This window comes from Pongo abelii, chromosome X (assembly GCF_028885655.2).
Source record: "Pongo abelii isolate AG06213 chromosome X, NHGRI_mPonAbe1-v2.0_pri, whole genome shotgun sequence".
In the NCBI taxonomy this organism is placed as follows: Eukaryota; Metazoa; Chordata; class Mammalia; order Primates; family Hominidae; genus Pongo; species Pongo abelii.
This window is the reverse complement of record NC_072008.2, coordinates 57,698,778-57,721,320: the sequence shown is the minus strand read 5'-3', so window position 1 is coordinate 57,721,320 and position 22,543 is coordinate 57,698,778. Positions and strand designations below refer to the sequence as shown.

At 38.8% G+C, this 22,543-nt stretch overlaps 1 protein-coding gene across 6 annotated transcripts in view; it reads right to left on the bottom strand.

Moving 5' to 3' along the window:
* Window positions 1-22,543, bottom strand: part of FAAH2 (fatty acid amide hydrolase 2) — a 283,151-nt gene that overhangs the window by 77,659 nt on the left and 182,949 nt on the right. The window lies entirely within an intron of this gene.

The following is a 22,543-nucleotide window of genomic DNA, read 5'->3' as shown; positions in this document are numbered from 1 at the left end:
GCAAGGGAACAAAACTGAACAGAGAAAGAGTTTGATGAATTGATGGAAGAAGGCTTCAGAAGGTGGGTAATAACAAACTCCTCCAAGCTAAAGGAGCATGTTCTAACCCAATGCAAAAAAAGCTAAGAACCTTGAAAGAGAGAGGAATTGCTAGCTAGAATAACCAGGTTAGAGAAGAACATAAATGATCTGATGGAGCTGAAAAACACAGAATGAGAACTGTGTGAAGCATACAAAAGTATCAATAGCCAAATCAATTAAGCAGACAAAGGACATAAGAGATTGAAGATCAACTTCATAAAATAAAGCATGAAGACAAGATTAGAAAAAAAAAGAATGAAGAAAGTGAACAAAGTCTCCAAGAAATATGTGAAACTATGTGAAAAGACCAAACCTACGTTTGATTGGAGTACCAGAAAGTGACAGAGAGAGTGGAACCAAGTTGAAAAACACTCTTCAGAATATTACAAGAAGAACTTCCCCAACCTAGCAAGACAGGCCAACATTCAAATTCAGGAAATACAGAGACCACCACAAAGATACTCCTCAAAAAGAACAACCCCAAGACACATGATCATCAGATTCACCAAGGTTGAAATGAAGGAAAAAATGTTAAGGGCAGCCAGAGAGAAAGGACAGGTTATCCACAAAAAGAAGCCCATCACACAAACTGCAGAACTCTGCAGAAACCCTGCAAGCCAGAATAGAGTGGGGGCAAATATTCAGCATTCTTAAAGAAAAGAATTTTCAACCCGGAATTTCACATCCAGCTAAACAAAGCTTTATAAGCGAAGGAGAAATAAAATTCTTTACAGAGAAGCAAATACTGAGAGATTTTGTCACCACCAGGCCTGACTTACAAAAGCTCCTGAAGAAAGCACTAAACATGGAAAGGAAAAAACTGTACCAGCCACTGTAAAAAAAATGCAAAATTGTAAAGATCATTGATACTATGAAGAAACTGCATCAACTAAGGAGCAAAATTACCAGCTTGCATCATAATGACAGGATCAAATTCACACAGAACAATATTAACCTTAAATGTAAACAGGCTAAATGTCCCAATTAAAAGACACAGATTCGCAAATTGGATAAAGAGTCAGGACCCATCAGTGTGCTGTATTCAGGAGACCCATCTCACTTGCAAAGACACATATAGGCTCAAAATAAAGGGATGAAGGAATATTTACCTAGCAAATGGAAAGCAAAAACAAGCAGGGGTTGCAATCCTACTCTCTAATAAAACAGATTTTAAACAAAGATTAAAAAAAGACAAAGAAGGGCATTATATAATGGTAAAGTGATAAATGCAACAAGTAAAGCTAACTATCCTAAATATATGCACCCAATACAGGAGCACCCAGATTAATAAAGCAAGTTCTTAGAGACCTACAAAGAGACTTAGACTCCCACAAAATAATAGTGGGAGACTTTAACACCCCACTGTCAATATTAGACAGATCAACACACAGAAAATTAACAGGTATGTTCAGGACTTGAACTCAGCTCTAGACCAAGTGAACCTAACAGACATCTACAGAACTCTCCACCCCAAATAAACAGAATATACATTATTCTCAACACCACAAGACACTTATTCTATAAATGACCACATAATTGAAAGTAAAACACTCCTCAACAATCGAAAAAAATGAAAATCAAAACAAACCATCTCTTAGACCACAGTGCAATCAAATTAGAAATCAGGATTAAGAAGCTCACTCAAAACTGCAAGAGTACATGGAAACTGAACAACCTGCTCATGAGTGACTACTGGGAAAATCACAAAATTAAAGCAGAAGTAAAGAAGTTCTTTGAAACCAATGAGAACAAAGACACAATGTACCAGAATATCTGGGACACAGCTAAAGCAGTGTGTAGAGGGAAATTTATAGCACTAAATGCCCAAAGGAGAAAGCAGGAAAGATCTAAAATCGACACCCTAACATCACAATTAAAAGAACTAGAGAAGCAACAGCAAACAAATTCAAAAGCTAGCAGAAGACAAGAAATAACTAACATCACTGCAGAACTGAAGGAGAGAGAGAAATGAAAACTCGTCGAAAAATCAATGAATCCAGGAGCTGTTTTTTTTTTTTTGTAAAGATCTACAAAATAAAAAAAAAAAAAAATCTACAAAATATATAGACTGCTATCCAGACTAATAAAGAAGGAAAGAGAGAAGAATCAAGTAGATGCAATAAAAATGATGAAGGGAATACCACCACTGATCCCATAAAAATACAAACTACTGTCAGAGAATACTATAAATATCTCTATGCAAATAAACTAGAAAATCTAGAAGAAATGGATAAATTCCTGGACACACACACCCTCCCAAGACTAAACCAAAAAGAAGTCACATCCCTGAATAGACCAATAACAAGTGCTGAAATTGAGGCACTAATTAACAGCCTACCAATGAAACAAAAAAAAAAAAAAAAAAGCCCAGGACAAGATGAATTTACAGTCGAATTCTACCAGAGGTACAAAGAGGAGTTGGTACCATTTCTTCTGTAACTATTCCAAACAATAGAAACAGAGGGAATCCTCCCTAACTCATTTTATGAGTCCAGCATCATCCTGATACCAAAACCTGGCAGAAAGACAACAAAACAAGAAAATTTCAGGCAAATATCCCTGATTAATATCAATGCAAAAATCCTCAATAAAATACTGGCAAACTGAATCCAGTAGCGAATCAAAAAGCTTATCCACCACAATCATCTCAGCTTCATCCCTGGGATGCAAGGCTTGTCCAATATATACAAAGCAATACATGTAATCCATCACATAAACAGAACCAATGACAAAAACCACATGATTATCTGAATCGATGCAGAAAAGGCCTTTGATAAAATTCAATGCCCTTTCATGCTAAAAACCCTCAATAAGCTATATATTGATTAAACATATCTCAAAATAATAAGAGCTATTTATGACAAACCCACAGCCAATATCATACTGAAGGGGCAAAAGCTGGAAGCATTTCTTTTGAAAACTGGCACAAGACAAAGATGTCCTCTCTCACCACTCCTGTGTAAAATAGTATCAGAACTTCTGGCCAGGGCGATCGGGCAAGAGAAAGAAATACAAGTTATTCAAATAGGAAGCGAGGAAGTCAAATTGTCTCTGTTTGCGGATGACATGATTATATATTTATAAAAGCCCATCATCTCAACCCAGAATCTCCATAAGCTTATAAGCAACTTCAGCAGTCTCAGGATACAAAAATCAATGTGCAAAAATTACAAACATTCCTATACACCAATAATAGACAAACAGAGAGCCAAATCATGAGTGAATTCCCATTCACAATTTGTACAAAGAGAATAAAATACCTACAAATACAACTTACAAGGGAGGTGAATGACTTCTTCAAGGAGAATTACAAATCACTGCTCAAGGAAATAAGAGAGGACACAAACAAATGGAAAAACATCCCATGTTCATGGATAGAAAGAATCAATATCATGAAAATGGCCATACGGCCCAAAGTAATTTATAAATTCAATGCTATCCCCATCAAGCTACCATTGACTTTATTCACAGAGTTAGAAAATATTTTAAATTTTATATGGACACAAAAAAGAGCCTGTACAGCCAAGACAATCCTAAGCAAAATGAACAAAGCTGGAGGCATCACACTACCTGACTTCAAACTATACTGCAAGGCTACAGTAACCAAAACAGCATGGTACCAAAACAGATATATAGACGAATGGAACAGAACGGAGCCCTCAGAAATAACGCCACACATCTACAACCATCTGATCTTTGACAAACCTGACACAAGCAATGGGGAAAGGATTCCCTATTAATAAATAGTGTTGGGAAAACTAGCTAGCCATATGCAGAAAACAGAAACTGGACCCCTTACTTACACCTTATACACAAATTAACTCAAGATGGATTAGAGATTTAAATGTAAGACCTAAAACCATAAAAACCCTAGAAGAAAACCTAGGCAATACCATTCAGGACATAGGCATGGGCAAGGATTTTATGACTAAAACACCAAAAGCAATGGCAACAAAAGCCAAAATTCACAAATGAAATCTAATTTAACTAAAGAGCTTCAGCATAGCAAAAGAAACTATCATCAGAGAGAAGAGGCAACCTACAGAATAGGAGAAAATTTTTGCAATCTCTCCATCTGACAAAGGGCTAATATCTAGAATCTACAAGGAACTTAAACAGCTTTACAAGAAAAAAACAAACCCTATCAAAAAGTGGGTGAAGCATATAAACAGACATTTCTCAAAAGAAGACATTTATGAAGCCAACAAACATATGAAATAAAAAGCTCGTCATTACTGGTAATTACAGAAATGCAAATCAAAACCACAATGAGATACCATCTCATGTTAGTTAGAATGGCGATCATTAACAAGTCAGGAAACAACAGATGCTGGAGAGGATGTGGAGAAATAGGAACGCTTTTACATTGTTGGTTGGAGTATCAATTAGTTCAACCATTGTGGAAGACAGTGTAGTGATTCCTCGAGCATCTAGAACCAGCAATACCATTTGACCCAGCAATCCCATTACTGGGTATATACCCAAAGGATTATAGATTATTCCACTATAAGGACACACACACACACATATGTTTATTGCAGCACTGTTCACAGTAGCAAAGACTTGGAACCAAGTCAAATACCCATCAATAATAGACTGTATAAAGAAAATGTGGCACATATACACCATGAAATACTATGCAGCCAGAAAAGAAGGATGAGTTCATGTCTTTTGCAGGAAGATGGATGTAGCTGGAAACCACCATTCTCAGCAAACTAACACAAGAACAGAAAACCAAACATTGCATGTTCTCACTCATAACTGGGAGTTGAACAATGAGAACACATGAACACAGGGAGGGGAACATCACATGCTGGGGCCTGTCATGGGGTGGGGTGCTAGGGGAAGGATAGCATTAGAAGGAATACCTAATTTAGATGACAGGTTGTGAGGTGTAGCAAACCACCATGGCATGTGTATACCTATGTAACAAACCTGCACATTCCACAGAACTTAAAATATACATGTATCCCAGAACTTAAAATATAATTTAAAAAAAAAGAAAGAATAAAATCTAGTGTTTGGTATCACAAAAGGGTGACTATAATTATCAACAATGTAGTCTACATTTCAAAATAACTAGAAGAGTGGATCTGGAATATTACTAACACAAAGTAATAATAAATGTTTTAGGTAATGGATATCCCAATTACTAGATTTGATTATTATGCATTGTATTCTTGTATCAAAATATTACATGTACTCCATAAATATGTACAACTAGTATGTATCTGTTAAAATAAAGAAAATTTTAAGAGTAATACTCCCATAAGAATAGTTGCAGATGAAAAATAATTTAATTTATTCATTAAAAATAATAATGTTGTGGGAGCTTTCGATTCTAGGCGTAGCATCCTGGTGGAACAAAAAACTCCAAAAGTAAATATGTTGAAGAGGGTAAGAGAAGTAGTTTCCTATTAACCATATCACCTCTACCCTAAGGTAACAGAGCTTGATGCCAAAAGAGGCCCAAGGAAAAGGAAATTTCTCCCACAAATTAAAGTTGGACACACAGCTTCCCCAGCCATGCAGAATACTGCCCAGGAGATGAACTTGTCTCTTGCCCCACCCAAAACAGAGTACATCAGCAAAGCTGAATTCTCTGCAGTTAACTAGGAGAAGTGAAAAGCAGAGGAAACACATAATAGCCAGCATGCAATACACAATAATCAGTCATAAATACTACTTACCAGTACATGGACTCCACCAAGAGAATTGTCCATAAGCCCTGCAGGGTGACTTCCCTGCGGACCCCACACGCAGCCAACATGTGCCCCAAGCTCCCTTCCTCCCCAGTGGAAAGCACCCCACACATCTCTGTGCGTGACTCTCATGAGAACAATAAATAGCATATGGATCTCATAATTGGGACAGAATCTTAACAGTCAGCTTGAATCTTCTAGGTTGAGAGAAGGCATACAAACTTGAACAACTCAGGACACACTGCTTTAGAGAAAATAAATGGGACAGTCAGAGCACCAGGTCTCGGTTTGCAGCATAGAGAGAAGGTAAACAATACTCAGTCTTTCCCCCTAAGAATAATTAAGAAGAGTGAAGAAGGCACATCCATGGAAAAGGTCTGAACGCCTCCCAGAATATCTGACTGGGCTCACTGGTAAAGATCTTTCTTCCCCAAAGCATGTTATAAACAGTAGAGAAGATAACTGCTTTTTCAACTGTGAAGACAACAATTCAAGGCTCCAAGGAACATAAAGGATCAAGGAAATATGAAACCATGGAAGGACCAAAATAAAGCTCCAGTGACTGACCCCAAAGAAATATACAACTACAAATTGCCTGACAAAGAATTCAAAATAATCACTTTAAAGAATCTCAGCGAGCTACAAGAAAACTCATAGAAACAACTAAATGAATTCAGGAAAATGATAGACAAACAAAATCAGAAGTACAAAAAAGAGATACAAACCATTAAATAAAAGAGAAAGGAAAAGAAATTCTAGAGATGCAGAATACAATGTCTGAAGTGAAAAACGCAATCACAGACTCAATCAAACAGAATAATCATCAAAAATGAACACAGGTCATTTGAAGTTATCTAGTCAGAAGGAAGAAAAACAAAAAAGAATTATTAAAAAGAGTAAAGAAAGCACATGGGACATATTGAAAGCCATCAAGCAAACCAGTATACACATTATGTAACTAATGTAAGTAAACGCAGAAAGCTTATTTAAAGAAATAATGACAGAAACTTTCTCAAATATGCAAGGGGAAGCAAACTTCCAGATCAAGAAAGCACAAACAACCCCAAATGGTTTGAGCCTAAAACAGTGTTCTCACTGAGACACACTATAATCGAATAATCAAAAGTCAAAGACAGACAGTAATTGGAAATGAGCAAGAGAAAAGCAACTTGACACATGCAAGGGAACCTCCATGAGATTTTTTAAATAATGCATAACTGAGGTTTTATTTTATTTTATTTATTTTTAACTTTTAAGTTCAGGAGTACATGTGCAGATTTGTCATATGAGTAAATTTGTGTATGGAGGTTTGTTATATAAATAATTCCATCACCCAGGCATTAAGCTTAGTACCCATTAGTTATTTTTCCTGATCCTCTCCCTCCTCCCAAGCTCCACCCTCTGATAAGCCCCAATGTGTGTTGTTCCCCTCTATATGTCCATGTGGTCTCATCATTTAGCTCCCATTTAAAAGTGAGAACATGTGGTATTTGGTTTTCTGTTCCTGCGTTAGTTTTCAAAGGATAATGACTTCCAGCTCCATCCAGGTTCCTGAAAAGGATATGATCATGTTCTTTTTTATCACTGCATAATATTCCGTGATGTATATGTATCACATTTTCTTTATCCAGTCTATCATTGATGGGCACTTAGGTTGATAACATGTCTCTGCTATTGTGAATAGTGCTGCAATGAACATATGCATGCATGTGTCTTTATGATAGAATAATATATATTCCTTTGGATATATACCCAGTAATGAGATTGCTGGGTCCAATGGCATTTCTGTGTTTAGGTCTTTGAGGAATCGCCATGCTGTCTTCGCAATGGTTTAACTAATTTACTTTTAGTGAAATTGTCAACAGAAACATTGCAGACAAGAAGAGAAGGATATCATATATTCAAATACTGAAAAACAAACAAACAAACAAAAAACTGCCAGCCAAGAAATCTATACCCAGCAAAACTGCTATTCAGAAATGAGGAGAAATACTTTTCCAAAAATACAAAGGCTGACGGAGTTTAAAACCACTATAACTTCTTTACAAGAAGTGCCAAAGGAAGTTCTTCAAATTGAAATAAAAGGGCACTAATTAGTAACATAAAAATGTAAGTATAAAATTCATTGGTATCAATAAATATATAGTCAAATTTATAATATTCAAATGTTGTAATTTTGGTAGATAAACCATTTGAACTCTAATATAAAAATTAAGATACCAAATTATTACAAGTAAGTTTATCTGCAATAATTTCTTTTTTTTTAATTTTATTATTATTATACTTTAAGTTTAAGGGTACATGTGCACAACATGCAGGTTTGTTACATATGTATACATGTGCCATGTTGGTGTGCTGCACCCATTAACTCGTCATTTAGCATTAGGTATATCTCCTAATGCTATCCCTCCCCCCGCCCCCAACCCCACAACAGTCCTGGTGTGTGATGTTCCTCTTCCTGTGTCCATGTGTTCTCATTTCTTAATGGACATAGAGTATATAAATATATAAATTGTGACATCAATAGCATAAAATGTGAGGGTAGGAAAAATAAAAGTATATAGCTTCTGTATGTGATTAAGATTAGCATGTTATAAACTTAAAACAGACTGTTATAAGATGTTTTATATAAGCCTCAAGATAATCACGAAGAAAAAAATCTTTAGTAGTTACACACACAAAAAAAGATAAAAGAATCAAAGCATCCCAATACAAAAACACATCAAATCACAAAAGAATAAAAAGAGGGAGAAAAACTAAAACACTAGAAAATAATGAATAAAATGGTAATATTAAGCCCATACCCATCAATAACTACTTTAAATATAAGAAGAATAAATTAGTCAACCAAAATATATAGTGGCTGCACAGGAACAAAAACAAACTCATAAACAAGGTCCAACTATAACATGCTGCCTACAAGAGATTCACTTTAGCTTTACAGGAAAATAGGATGAAAGTAAAGAGATAGAAAAATATATTCCATGCAAATTGCAGCATCAAAAAGGAACAGAGGTGGCTATACTTAGGCAAAATATAGTTGAAGTAAAAAATAAGGCCCACAAGAGACAAAGAAGGTTATTATACAATGATAAAACAGTCTATTATTCAGGATGATATTACCATTTGCTTTATATAGTTATATGGTCCAATGTTGATGAGATATATATAGCTATATAAAGCAAATTATAATAGATCTGAAGACAGTAACAAAATGATTGTACGGTACTTCAACACTCCACTTTCAACAATGTATAGATCATCTGGACAGAATATCAAGAAGGAAATACTGGACTTAAACTACACTTGAGAACAAATCGACCCAACTGGAATATAAAGAATATTCCATCTAACAGCAGCAGAATACACATTCTTCTCAAATGCTCATGGAATATTCTCCAAGACAGACAATTTTTTAGGCCACAATACATGTCTTACCAAATTTAACAACACCAAAATCATATGAAGTATCATTTCAGCCACAATGTTATGAAACTAAAAATCAATTTAGAAAATTAGAAAACTCCCCATTATGTAGAAATAAACAAATATCCTTCTGAAAAATAATGGGTCAACTAATAAAAGAAAATTTAAAAAAAAATCTTAGACAAATGAAAATGAAAACACAACATACCAAATATTATGAGTTGCAGCAAAAGCTAAGGGAGCACTTATGGCAATAAACACCTACATTACGATAAAAGAAAGAATACACATAAAAAACCTAACATCACACTTTATGAAACTAGAAAAGAGGATAAAATAAGCCCAAAGTAAACATAAGGAAGAAAATAATAAATATCAGAGTAGAAATAATGAAATACTGAAAAAAACTAAGTTTTTTTTAAAAATGAAGAACAACATTGACAAAACATTAGCTGGACTACCTAAGAAAACATAGAAAAGACTCAAATAAATAAAATAAAAAATAAACAAGTAGACATAACAAGTGGTAACACAGAAGTATAAAAATTGTAAGAGACTAATATAAACAATTATATGTCAACAGATTGGATAACCTATAAGAAATAAGTAAATTCCTAGAAACATAGAACCTACACCATAAAAACTACAAAGGCTGAATCATTAATAAACTGAAAGTCTGAACACACCAATAATGAATAAAAAGATTAAATAAGTAATCAACTCTCCCCAAAAAAGATAAGCCCAGAAACTGATGGTTTCACTAGTGAATTTTACCAATGATTTAAAGAAAAATTAATGACGATCTTCAAACTCTTCAGAAAAATCAAAGAGGTGGAAAAAAATTACAGACCTATTCTACAAGCCCAGCATTACCGTGATATCAAGGCCAGATAAAAAATAAAATTACAGGTAAATATCTGAGATGAACATAAATACAAAAGTCTTCAACATAATACCAGAAAACCTAATTCAACTGCATGTTAAAAAGATAATACAAAACAATGAATTCAGATTCATCCCTGGGATGCATAGATGTTTTAATACAACAATGTGCTGCATATGATGTTTTGGTCAATAATGAACCATATTTATGATGGTGGTTGCATAATATTATACTACCAGTATTATTTATATGTTTATATATGTTTGGATAAACACATGCTTACCACTGTGTTAAAATTGCCTACAATTTTCAGTACAGTAACATGCTGTACATGTTAGTATCCTAGGAACTATAGACTATACTATATAACCAAAGTTTGTAGTAGGCTATACCATCTGTGCTTCTGTAAGTACATTCTATATTGTTCACACAATAACAAAATTGTCTAACAATGCATTTCTACAAATGTGTCCCCATAGTTAAGGGACACAAGTCTGTATATGAAAATCAATAAACATGACACCACATTACCAGAATGAAGGATAAAAATCACAGTATCATTTCATTACATGTAAATAAAAATACACTTGACAAGATTCAACATTATTTTTGTGATGAAAGCTCTCAACAAATTAAGTGCAGAAGAAATGTACCTCAACACAATCAAGGTCATATATCACAAGCCCACAGCCAACATCAGACTCAATGGTGAAAAGCTGAGAGCTTTTCCTCATAAGGAATAAGATAAAGGTGTTCACTTTGACTATTTGTATTCAACATGTCACTGGAAGTCTTAGCCAGAGCAATGAGGCAAATAAATAAATAAATAAATAAATAAATAGCATGAAAATTGGAAAGGAAAATGTAAAATTGTATGTTTGCAGATGACATGTTCTCATACGTAAAAATCCTAATATTTCACATAAAATGTTAGAAATAAATCAGAAAATAATCTAATTTACAATAGCATTAAAATGATTAAAATACTAAGGCATAAGTTCAACCAAGAGGAGAAAGTCTGTACACTAATAATTACAAAACACTGATGAAAAAATTAAAATAGGCAGAAAAGAATGGAAAGACATTCCATGTTCACAGATTGGAAAAATTAATATTGTTAATATCCTCATATGAACCAACCAGATCTACAGACTCAATGCAATTGCTATCAAAATTCAAATGAAATTTTCTTACATAAATAGAAAAGATAATCCTAAAATTTGTATGGAACTACAAAAAGCCATGAATAGCCTAAGCAATCTTTATCAAAATAATAATAATAATAATGTGGAAGCATCACACTTCCTAACTTAAAATTATATTACAAAGCTATAGTAATCAAAACAGTATGGTATTGGCATCAAAACAGACACATTGCCTGAACAGAATTGAAAGCAAATAAAACTAAATCCATGCATATAAAGTCAAGAAACTTTTGACAAAAGTAACAAGAATACATAGTGAAGAAAGAACAATCTCTTCAATAAGTTATTTTATGAAACCTGGATATCCATTTGCAAAAGAATGAAATTAAACCCTTACCTTAAACCATACACAAAAATCATCTCAAAATGGATTGAAGATTTAAACATAAGACTTGCCCATTCTCAGACAAGGAAATTAGCATCTTTTTGATTCGAGTTTGGAGAAGCTTCTCCAATGCGAGCCCCTTCCAGGCTTCCCATTAGATGACTGACTAGAGATGCCAAATGCCAGTTCTCCTCATAAAAGAGATCAAAGTTATGGGTGAGCAGTCACCCCGAGTGGAAAGCTGATGGAAGAGTGCCAAAAACTCTCAGAGAGCTACAGAATAAGCTAGGGTACAGAAAAGAAAGGCAGCAAAAATCTGGCAGAGATTGGCCCCCCAAAAGCTTGGAGTTCCATGGACAGGTTAGGTAGGGTATTTCTTTGCTCCCCTCACCTCGTGACAGACTGCTGACCAACAAATTGTTGGAAAGTTCATCTGCCCTCATGAGCCTGAGTAACACTCTCAATGGTTATTTGGGAACTTCCTGGGGGCAGAACACTGGTTGGTGAGCTCCTGCAGTTGTACTCACATGATTCCTCAACCCAAATTCAGGTGGAAAGTGCCATAAAGGTTTTGCACCCAGTATAAGCCACCATCCTGCCCATGGAATCTCAGCTCTTATTTCACTGCATCAATAGATACCCTGCAAACATACCCCAGAATCTGCTCTGACTTCGACAAGTAAGAGGATCACTAGATCCTTAGGGAACTGCAGGATCCCTAGAGATCTAGCCTTTGGCATGAGCCACCATTATGGGAATGGGGAGCAGAGCCCTCCAAAGCACCCCTTGGGACAAAGGAAACACAGGTACAATGCTGATCTCCAATGCAGGAGAGAGTATGGTTCTGTCTCAGTGGATGGGCAGCACTAGTGACTGGCAACAAATGTAGAGAGGAGATCACTTCCTGCTACCCCATGTATTGCCACAGATGCAGCCAAGGCTTTTCCCACTGGGGGCTGGTGCAAGTGCACTTTGTGATAGCTCTTCTAGCACTTTTAATAGTGGCTCCATCCACACTGAATGTGTGCCCACCTCCTGGGCTCAAACAATGACTGGGGTTCATCTTCCTCTGTCTACACAGAGTGGTAGCATCCTTGCCACAGAGTGCAGACCAGCCACAGAACTGTATGTTTTGGGCTGCAGGAAGACGTCTGCCCAAAGGCAATTTTGGCAGTAGCTGGCAGATGGGCATTTCCTGCAGACCTCAGTCACATTGTGGGCTAGAGATAAAAGACAGCATATATCTGAACTGAAGGTTATGATCCCTGTGTCAGGGGCATTATAGGAAAGCAGATTATGTTCCTACCTGTCCAGGACAAGTTGCTGGTGCAGCCCCCTCCCCTACGATCTCAGCATATCAAAGCAAACACTGCTTCTACTGTCCCCATCAGGGTAGGTGTTTCCATAATTCATTAGAGTACCCAAGGGTAAGCTGGCTCTTAGGCATCCCCTACTCTACTGTGGACCAAACTTCCCACCAAATAAAAACCTGCTGACACAGCATAGTGCTAAGGTGCAAGATAAGCTTTCTGAGAGCTCTGCACTCCCAGCTCACAGAAGATAGTGTGTCAGATCATATGGCCAATGCATCATTACAATAAGCAGCACTTGAGAAAGCCACAATACAAAAGTTATATACAGCCAAAGAACTCATACAGAGCCCTTGGCACATTGAAAGCACCCAGATATGGAGGCAAAAGGTCATACATGACATCCATCACAATCATACCACTGAGGAATTTTTATCTATACAATGGCAATTTCAAAACTAAGAAGTGACAGCTTCTTCAAATGAGAAGGAACCAGTGCAAGAACTCTGGCAGTACAATAAGGGAGATCGTTTTGACACCCCCAAAGGACATCAATATCTCCATAGCTATGTTCATTTTGAACACAGCAAAATGTTCAAAATGAACATTTTGAAATTACAGATAAAGAATTGAAAATATAGATTGTAAGGTAGTGCAATTAGATTCAAGAGAAAGTTGAAAACCAAAATAAATTTTAAAAATTCAGGATATGAAAGATGAGATAAATATACTGAAAAACCAGAATTTCTGAATATTAAAAAGTCACTAGATGAATTTCAAAATACAGTTGAAAACTTTAATAACATACTAGATGAAGCAGAGGAAAGAATTTCAGAGCTTGAAGACTGTTCTTTTAAATTAACACAGTCAGAGAAAAATTTTTTAAAAAATTAAAAAATGAGGCAACCCCCCTTGGGTCCCCTCCCATTTTACGGGAGCTCCGTTTTCACTCTATTAAATCTTGCAACTGCACACTCTTCTGGTCCATGTTTGTTACGGCTGGAGCTGAGCTTTCACTCACCATCCACCACTGCTGTTTGCCACCATTGCAGACCTGCCACTGACTTCCACCTCTCTGGATCTGGCAGGGTGTCTGCTGCACTACTGATCCAGTGAGGTGCCCATTGCTGCTCCAAATTGGGCTAAAGGCTCACCATTGTTCCTGCATGGCTAAGTGCCTGGGTTCGTCTTTATCAAGCTGAACACTAGTTGCTGGGTTCCACGGTTCTCTTCCATGACCCATAGCTTCTATTAGAGCTATAACACTCACTGCATGGTGCAACATTCCATTCCTTGGCATCTGTGAGGCCAAGAACCCCAGGTCAGAGAACACGAGGCTTGCCACCATCTTTGAAGTGGCCCGACATCATCTTGGGAGCTCTGGGAGCAAGGATCCCCCAGTAACATTTGGTGACCATGAAGGTACCTCCAAAGTTGTGAGTAATATTGGACCACTTTTGCTTGCTATTCTGTCCTATCCTTCCTTAGAATTGGAGGAAAATACCAGGCACCTGTCAGCCGGTTAAAAACAATTAGCATGGCCACTGGACTTAAGGCTCAGGTGGGAAGCTGTCTGGGAAAGGGCTTTCTAACAACCCCCAACCCTTCTGGGTTGGGAGTGTTGGTCTGCCTGGAACCAGCTTCTGCTTTCAATTTTTCTGGGGAAGCTGAGGGCCGGCTAGAGGCAGAAAGCTGTCATCCTGAACTCCCGGCATTAGCCAGTTGAGATCATGGTGCAGCCAGAAGTCTCTAGTCAACAGTCACCCATGCGTGCGCCCCTACCTTTCCTTCTGACCCATACCTCCTGGGTCTAGACCATGACTTTCCTGAAAGAGTAGCCCCAAAATTCTCATTACCTCTGAATCTACTTCCTCTGATCCCTGCCTCCTAGATACTAATGCTTCAGACCTTCACTTCCTCTCCCAAGTATTACAGCAGGTTGTATCTCCAAAGGGATCTAAGGAAGATCTATGCTGCATCCTTAGGCCCCTAGGCTATGAACCCAGAGAGTTTTGTCCCTGGTGTCCCTCCCAATTTAGGCATACAACTCTTGACATGAGCAGTTATGTGGGACCCATTCCACACCACCCTTGCCAGGGCCTTAGAACTGATAACCCAGCACTTTAACAACTGGAACTGGGTCTACAACAACATAATAGATCAGGATGAAAGCAAATTGAGTAAATAAAAGGGAGGCACATATTCATATAGTGGCAAATGGGGGCAATGAGCAAATGTCCTTCCACTGTTTCCAAAATCCATCTACAAAGACAGAAAGAAGAAAGAAAGAGAGAAAGAGAAAGATAGAAGTGGTAAAGAAAAAACAGTGTACCCTATTTCTTTAAAAGCCAGGATAAATTTAAAACCTATAATTGATAACTGAGAGTTTTCTCCATGACCCTATAACACTCCAATACCACTTTGTTGTCAGTGTAAACAAGGCCGTAGCCCAAAAGCACTGAGGCCACTGATAACCAGTAGCCTTCCTATAAAAAATCTTTAACCCAGGAACCTGCAGATGGCCCAAATGCATTCAATCTGTAGCAGCAACTGCTTTGCTAACAGAAGAAAGTAGAAAATTAGCCTTTAGAGGAAACCTCATTGTGAGCACACCTCACCAGTTCAGAACTATCCTAAGTCAAAAAAGCAAAAAGGTAGCTTACTAACTCAAAAATCTTTAAGTATGAGGCTATTCTGTTAGAGAAAGATAATTTAACATTAACCACAGAAAATTCCATTAACCGGGCAGATTTCCTAAAAGGGGATTTAAATCTTAATTACCATACAAATGTCCGACCAGACCTAGGAGGGACTCCCTTCAGGACAGGACAATAGATGGTTCCTCCCAGGTGATTGAGAAAAAAACACAATGGGTATTCAATAATTGAGGGAAACTCTTGCAGAAGCAGAGTTAAGAAAATTGCCTAATAATTGGTCTGCTCAAATGTGCGAGCTGTTTGCACTCAGCCAAGCCTTAAAATACTTACAGAATCAAAAAACTCTATCTCCATCCTGACTCAAAAGGTTACCCACACCCTCTGTGAAATGAATTTGCATAAGAACTGTTGCTTGTAGGAATGCATCTTGATGGGGCAACTGGGTTATTATGAAATACTCAGGAACCCAGCCCAGCTCTAGAACTCACCCCTGAGTGCAAAGGCAATGTCAGGCTTGCTGGTAAAGGAACACTAGAATCCAGCAGTCTGGACCCCTTTCTTTGTGGTCAAGAAAGGCAGGAAAACAGGTTCAGGATGGCTACATCGGTGAGCGTAACTAATCCAATAAGCAGAGGTCTATGGGTGGTTACACACCCTGAAAAGGAATAAGCATTAGGACCATAGAGGATGCTGTAAGACTAATGCCCATCGGAAAATTACTAGGGGTGCTGGCATCCCTATGTTTTTTTTTTTTTGTTTGTTTTTTTGTTTTTTTTTTTTCAGATAGGAAACTTCCCCCCAAGGCAAAAATGCCCCTAAGATGTATTCTGGAGAATTTGACCCAGTCAGAGTGTATGTGCCTTTTTCCCTCTCAGACTTGAAGCAAATTAAAATAGACCTAGGTAAATTCTCAGATAACCCTGATGGCTATATTGATGTTTTACAAGGGTTAGGACAATCCTTTGATCTGACATGGAGACATATAATGTTACTGTTAGATCAGACACTAACCCCAAATGAGAGAAGTGCCACCATAACTGCAGCCTGAGAGTTTGTCAATCTCTGGTATCTCAGTCAGGTCAATGATAGGATGACAACAGAGGAAAGAGAACAGTTCCCCACAGAACAATTCTGCCACCAGGCAGTTCCCAGTGTAGACCCTCAATGGGATGCAGAATCAGAACATGGAGATTGGTGCCACAGACATTTGCTAACTTGCATGCTAGAAGGACTAAGGAAAACTAGAAAGAAGCCTATAAATTATTCAATGATGTCCACTATAACATAGGAAAGGAAGAAAATCCTACTTCCTTTCTGGAGAGACAAAGGGAGGCATTGAGGAAGCATACCTCTCTGTCACCTGACTCTATTGAAGGCCAACTAATCTTAAAGGATAAGTTTATCACTCAGACAGCTGCAGACATTAGAAGAAACCTTCAAAAGTCTACCTTAGGCCTGGAGCAAAATTTAGAAACCCTACTGGACTTGGCAACCTCAGTTTTTTATAATAGAGGTCAGGAGGAACAGGAAGAACAGGACCAATGAGATAAGAAAAAGGCCACCACTTTAGTCATGGCACTCAGGCAAGTGGAATTTGGAGGCTCTGGAACACGGAAAGGCTGGGCAAATTGAGTGCCTAATAGGGCTTGCTTCCAGTGCAGTCTACAAGGACACTTTAAAAAGATTGTCTGAGTAGAAATAAGCCGCCCCCTCATCCATGCCCCTTATGTCAAGGGAATCACTGGAAGGCCCACTGCCCCAGGGGACGAAGGTCATCTGAGTCAGAAGCCACTAACCAGATGATCCAGCAGCAGGACTGAGGGTGCCCGGGGCAAGTGCCAGCCAATGCCATCACCCTTACAGAGCCCCGGGTATGCTTGACCATTGAGGGCCAGTAGGTTAACTGTCTCCTGGACATTGGCACAACCTTCTCAGTCTTACTCTCCTGTCCCGGACAACTGTCCTCCAGATCTGTCAATATCTGAGGGGTCCTAGGACAGCCAGTCACTAGATACTTCTCCCAGCCACTAAGTTGTGACTGGGGAACTTTACTCTTTTCACATGCTTTTCTAATTATGCCTGAAAGCCCCACTCCCTTGTTAGGGAGAGACATTCTAACAAAAGCAGGGGCCATTATATACCTGAACATAGGAGAAGGAACACCCATTTGTTGTCCCCTGCTTGAGGAAGGAATTAATCATGAAGCCTGGGCAACAGAAGGACATTATGGACGAGCAAAGAATGCCCGTCCTGTTCAAGTTAAACTAAAGGATTCCACCTCCTTTCCCTACCAAAGGCAGTACCCCCTTAGACCCGAGGCCCAACAAGTATTCCAAAAGATTGTTAAAGACCTAAAAGCCCAAGGCCTAGTAAAACCATGCAGTAGTACCTGCAAGACTCCAATTTTAGGAGTATAGAAACCCAATGGACAGTGGAGGTTAGTGCAAGATCTCGTCCCTCTATATCCAGCTGTACCTAACCCTTATACTCTGCTTTCCCAAATGCCAGAGGAAGCAGAGTGGCTTACAGTCCTGGACCTTAAGGATGCCTTTTTCTGCATCCCTGTACATCCTGACTCTCAATTCTTGTTTGCCTTTGAAGATCCTTCAAACCCAATGTCTCAACTCACCTGGACTGTTTTACCCCAAGGGTTCAGAGATAGCCCCCATCTATTTGGCCAGGCATTAGCACAAGACTTGAGCCAGTTCCCATACCTGGACACTCTTGTCTTTTGGTATGTGGATGATTTACTTTTAGCCGCCCATTCAGAAACTGTGTCATCAAGCTGCCCAAGTGCTCTTTTTTTTAATTTTTTATTTATTTATTTATTTTTGAGACAGAGTCTCGCTCTCTCACCCAGGCTGGAGTGCAGTGGTGCGATCTTGGCTGACTGCAGGCTCTGCCTACTGGGTTCACGCCATTCTCCTGCCTCAGCCTCCCAAGTGGCTGGGACTGCAGGCTCCCGCCACCATACCCGGCTAATTTTTTTGTATTTTTGGTAGAGACAGGGTTTCGCCATGTTGGCCAGGATGGTCTCAATCTCCTGACCTTGTGATCTGCCTGCCTCAGCCTCTCAGGGTGCTGGGATTGCAGGCATGAGCCACTGCACCCAGCCCCACCCAAGTGCTCTTAAATTTCCTTGCCACCTGTGGCTACAAGGTTTCCAAACCAAAGGCTCAGCTCTGCTAACAGCAGGTTAAATTCTTAGGGCTAAAATTATGCAAAGGCACCAGGGCCCTCAGTGAGAAATGCATCCAGCCTACACTGGCTTATCCTCATCCCAAAACCCTAAAGCAACTAAGAGGGTTCCCTGGCATAACAGGCTTCTGCCGAACATGGATTCCCAGGTACAGCGAAATAGCCAGGCCATTATACACACTAATTAAGAAAATTCAGAAAGCCAATACCCATTTAGTAAGATGGACAAGCTGAAGCAGAAGTGGCTTTCCAGGCCCTAAAGAAGGCCCTAACCCAAGCCCCAGTGTTAAGCATGCCAACAGGGCAAGACTTTTCTTTATATGTCACAGAAAAAACAGGAATAGCTCTAGGAGTCCTTACACAGGCCCGAGGGACCAGCTTGTAACCTGTGGCATACCTGAGTAAGGAAATTGACGTAGTGGCAAAGGGTTGGCCTCATTATTTATGGGTAGTGGCAGCAGTAGAAGTCTTAGTATCTGAAGCAGTTAAAATGATACAGGGAAGAGATCTTACTGTGTGGACATCTTGTGATGTGAATAGCATACTCATTGCTAAAGGAGACTTGTGGCTGTCAGACTACTGTTTGCGTAAATATCAGGCTCTATTACTTGAAGGACCAGTGCTGCAAATGCACACCTGTGCAACTCTTAATCCAGCCACATTTCTTCCAGAAAATGAAGAAAAAATAGAACATAACTGTCAACAAGTAATTGCTCAAACCTACGCCACTCGAGGGGACCTTCTAGAGGTTCCCTTGACTGATTCCGACCTCAACTTGTATACTGATGGAAGTTTCTTTGTAGGAAAAGGACTTTAAAAAGCGTATTATGCAGTGGTCAGTGATAATGGAACACTTGAAAGTAATCCCCTCACTCCTGGAACTAGTGCTCAGCTGGCAGAAATAATAGCCCTCACTCGGGCACTAGAATTAGGAGAAGGAAAAAGGGTAAATATATATACAGACTCTAACTATGCTTATCTAGTCCTCCATGCCCATGCAGCAATATGGAGAGAAAGGGAATTCCTAACTTCTGAAGGAACACCTATCAAATATCAGGAAGCCATTAGGAGACTACTATTGGCTTCACAGAAATCTAAAGAGGTGGCAATCTTACACTGCTGGGGTCATCAGAAAGGAAAGGAAAGGGAAATAGAAGGGAACTGCCAAGCGGATATTGAAGCCAAAAGAGCCACAAGGCAGGACCCTCCATAAGAAATGCTTATAGAAGGACCCCTAGTATGGGGTAATCCTCTCCGGGAAACCAAGCCCCAGTACTCAGAAAGAGAAAGAGAATGGGGAACCTCACAAGGACATAGTTTCCTCCCCTCAGGATGGCTAGCCACCGAAGAAGGGAAAATACTTTTGTCTGCAGCTAACCCACGGAAATTACTTAAAACCCTTCACCAAACCTTTCACTTAGGCATTGATAGCACCCATCAGATGGCCAAATTATTATTTACTGGACCAGGCCTTTTCAAAATTATCAAGCAGATAGTCGGGGCCTGTGAAGTGTGCCAAAGAAATGATCCCCTGCACTGCAGGCCATACATTTCAATCCCTGTATCTTTAACCTCCTTGTTAAGTTTGTCTCTTCCAGAATCGAAGCTGTAAAACTACAAATCATTCTTCAAATGGAGCCCCAGATGCAGTCCATGACTAAGATCTACCGTGGATTCCTGGACCGGCCTGCTAGCCCATGCTCAGATGTTGATAACATCAAAGGCACCCCACCAAAGAAAATCTCAACGGCACGACCCCTACTATACCCCAATTCAGCAGGAAGCAGTTAGAGCAATCATCAGCCAACCTCCCCAACAGCCCTTGGGTTTTCCTGTTGAGAGGGGGTGACTGAGAGACAGGACTAGCTGGATTTCCTAGGCCAAATAAGAATTCCTAAGCCTAGCTGGGAAGGTGACCACATCCACCTTTAAACACGGGGCTTGAAACTTAGCTCACACCGAACCAGTCAGGTAGTAAAGAGAGCTCACTAAAATGCTAATTAGGCTAAAACAGGAGGTAAAGAAATAGCCAATCATCTGTCACCTGAGAGTACAGAGGGAGGGACAATGATCGGGATATAAAACCCAGATATTTGAGCTGGCAACGGCAACCCCCTTTGGGTCACCTCCCATTTTATGGGAGCTCCGTTTCAGTCTATTAAATCTTGCAACTGCAAAAATAAATAAATAAATAAATAAAAAATGAACGACATCTTCAAGAAATATAAGATTGTGTAAAGCAACCAGATCCGCAATGTATGGCCATTCCTGAGGGAGAAGAAGAAAAAGTAAGAAATTTGGAAAATATATTTCACAGAATAATTCAGGAAACATTTCCTGATCTTGTTAGAGTTGTAGATATCCAGATACCAGAAATTCTGAGAACACCTGTGAGATATTACAGAAGATTAATATCATCAAGGCATATAATTATTTGATTATCCAAGTTCAATGTGAAAAAACAAATCTTAAAAGCAGCTACATTGATGGGCATTTGGGTTGGTTCCAAGTCTTTGCTATTGTGAATAGTGCCGCAATAAACATACATGTGCATGTGTCTTTATAGCAGCACGATTTATAATCCTTTGGGTATATACCCAGTAATGGGATGGCTGGGTCAAATGGTATTTCTAGTTCTAGATCCTTTTGATAGACTGGATTAAGAACATATGGCACATACACACCATGGAATCCTATGCAGCCATAAAAAAGGATGAGTTCATGTCCTTTGTAGGGACATGGATGAAGCTGGAAACCATTATTCTCAGCAAACTATCGCAAAGACAGAAAACCAAACACTGCATGTTCCCACTCATAGGTGGGAATTGAACAATGAGAACACTTGGACACAGGAAGGGGAACATCACACACCGGGGCCTGTTGTGGGGTGGGGGGAGGGGGGAGGGATAGCATTAGGAGATACACCTAATGTAAATGACGAGTTAATGGGTGCAGCACCCCAACATGGCACATGTGTACATATGTAACAAACCTGCACACTGTGCACATGTACCCTAGAATTTAAAGTAAAATAATAAAAAAAGAAAAAAAAAAAGCAGCTACAGAGAATCATCAAATTACCTATGATGGAAATCCCACTAGTCTAACAGTGGACTTCTCAGCAGAAACCTAACAAGCCAGTAGAGATTGAGAGCCTGTTTTTAGCCTCTGTGAAGAAAAAAAAATGCCAGTGAAGAATTTTATATCCTGCCAATTAAGCTTTATAAATGAAAAAGAAGTAAAGTACTTCCCAGATAAGCAAAGGCTAAGGGAATTCATCATTGAAGCAGCCCTACAAGAAATGCTCATAGGAGTACTAAATATGGATACAAAAAAATGACACTGACATCATAAAAGCACATGTCACATGTGCACATGAGCAAAACTCACAGATCTTATCTGGCAATTACATGATTGAGACTACAAAGCACATAGCTAACATCAGTGTGACAGAAACAGAACCTCATATATCAGTACTAACATTGAATGTAAATGACCTAAATACTCCATTTAAAAGATATAGGCTGGCATATTGGATGAAAAAGTAAGACCTAACTAACTGCTGCCTAAGACACCCACCTAATGGTTACAGACAAAAAGCAAAAGGGGGAAGAAGATGTATCACACAAATGGAACAGAAAACTGAGCTATTCTTTAAACAAACAAAAGTAAACAAAAAACAAAGAAAGGCATTATATAATGAGAAATATAACTATCCTAAATATATATGCACCCAACACTGGAAGACCAAATTCC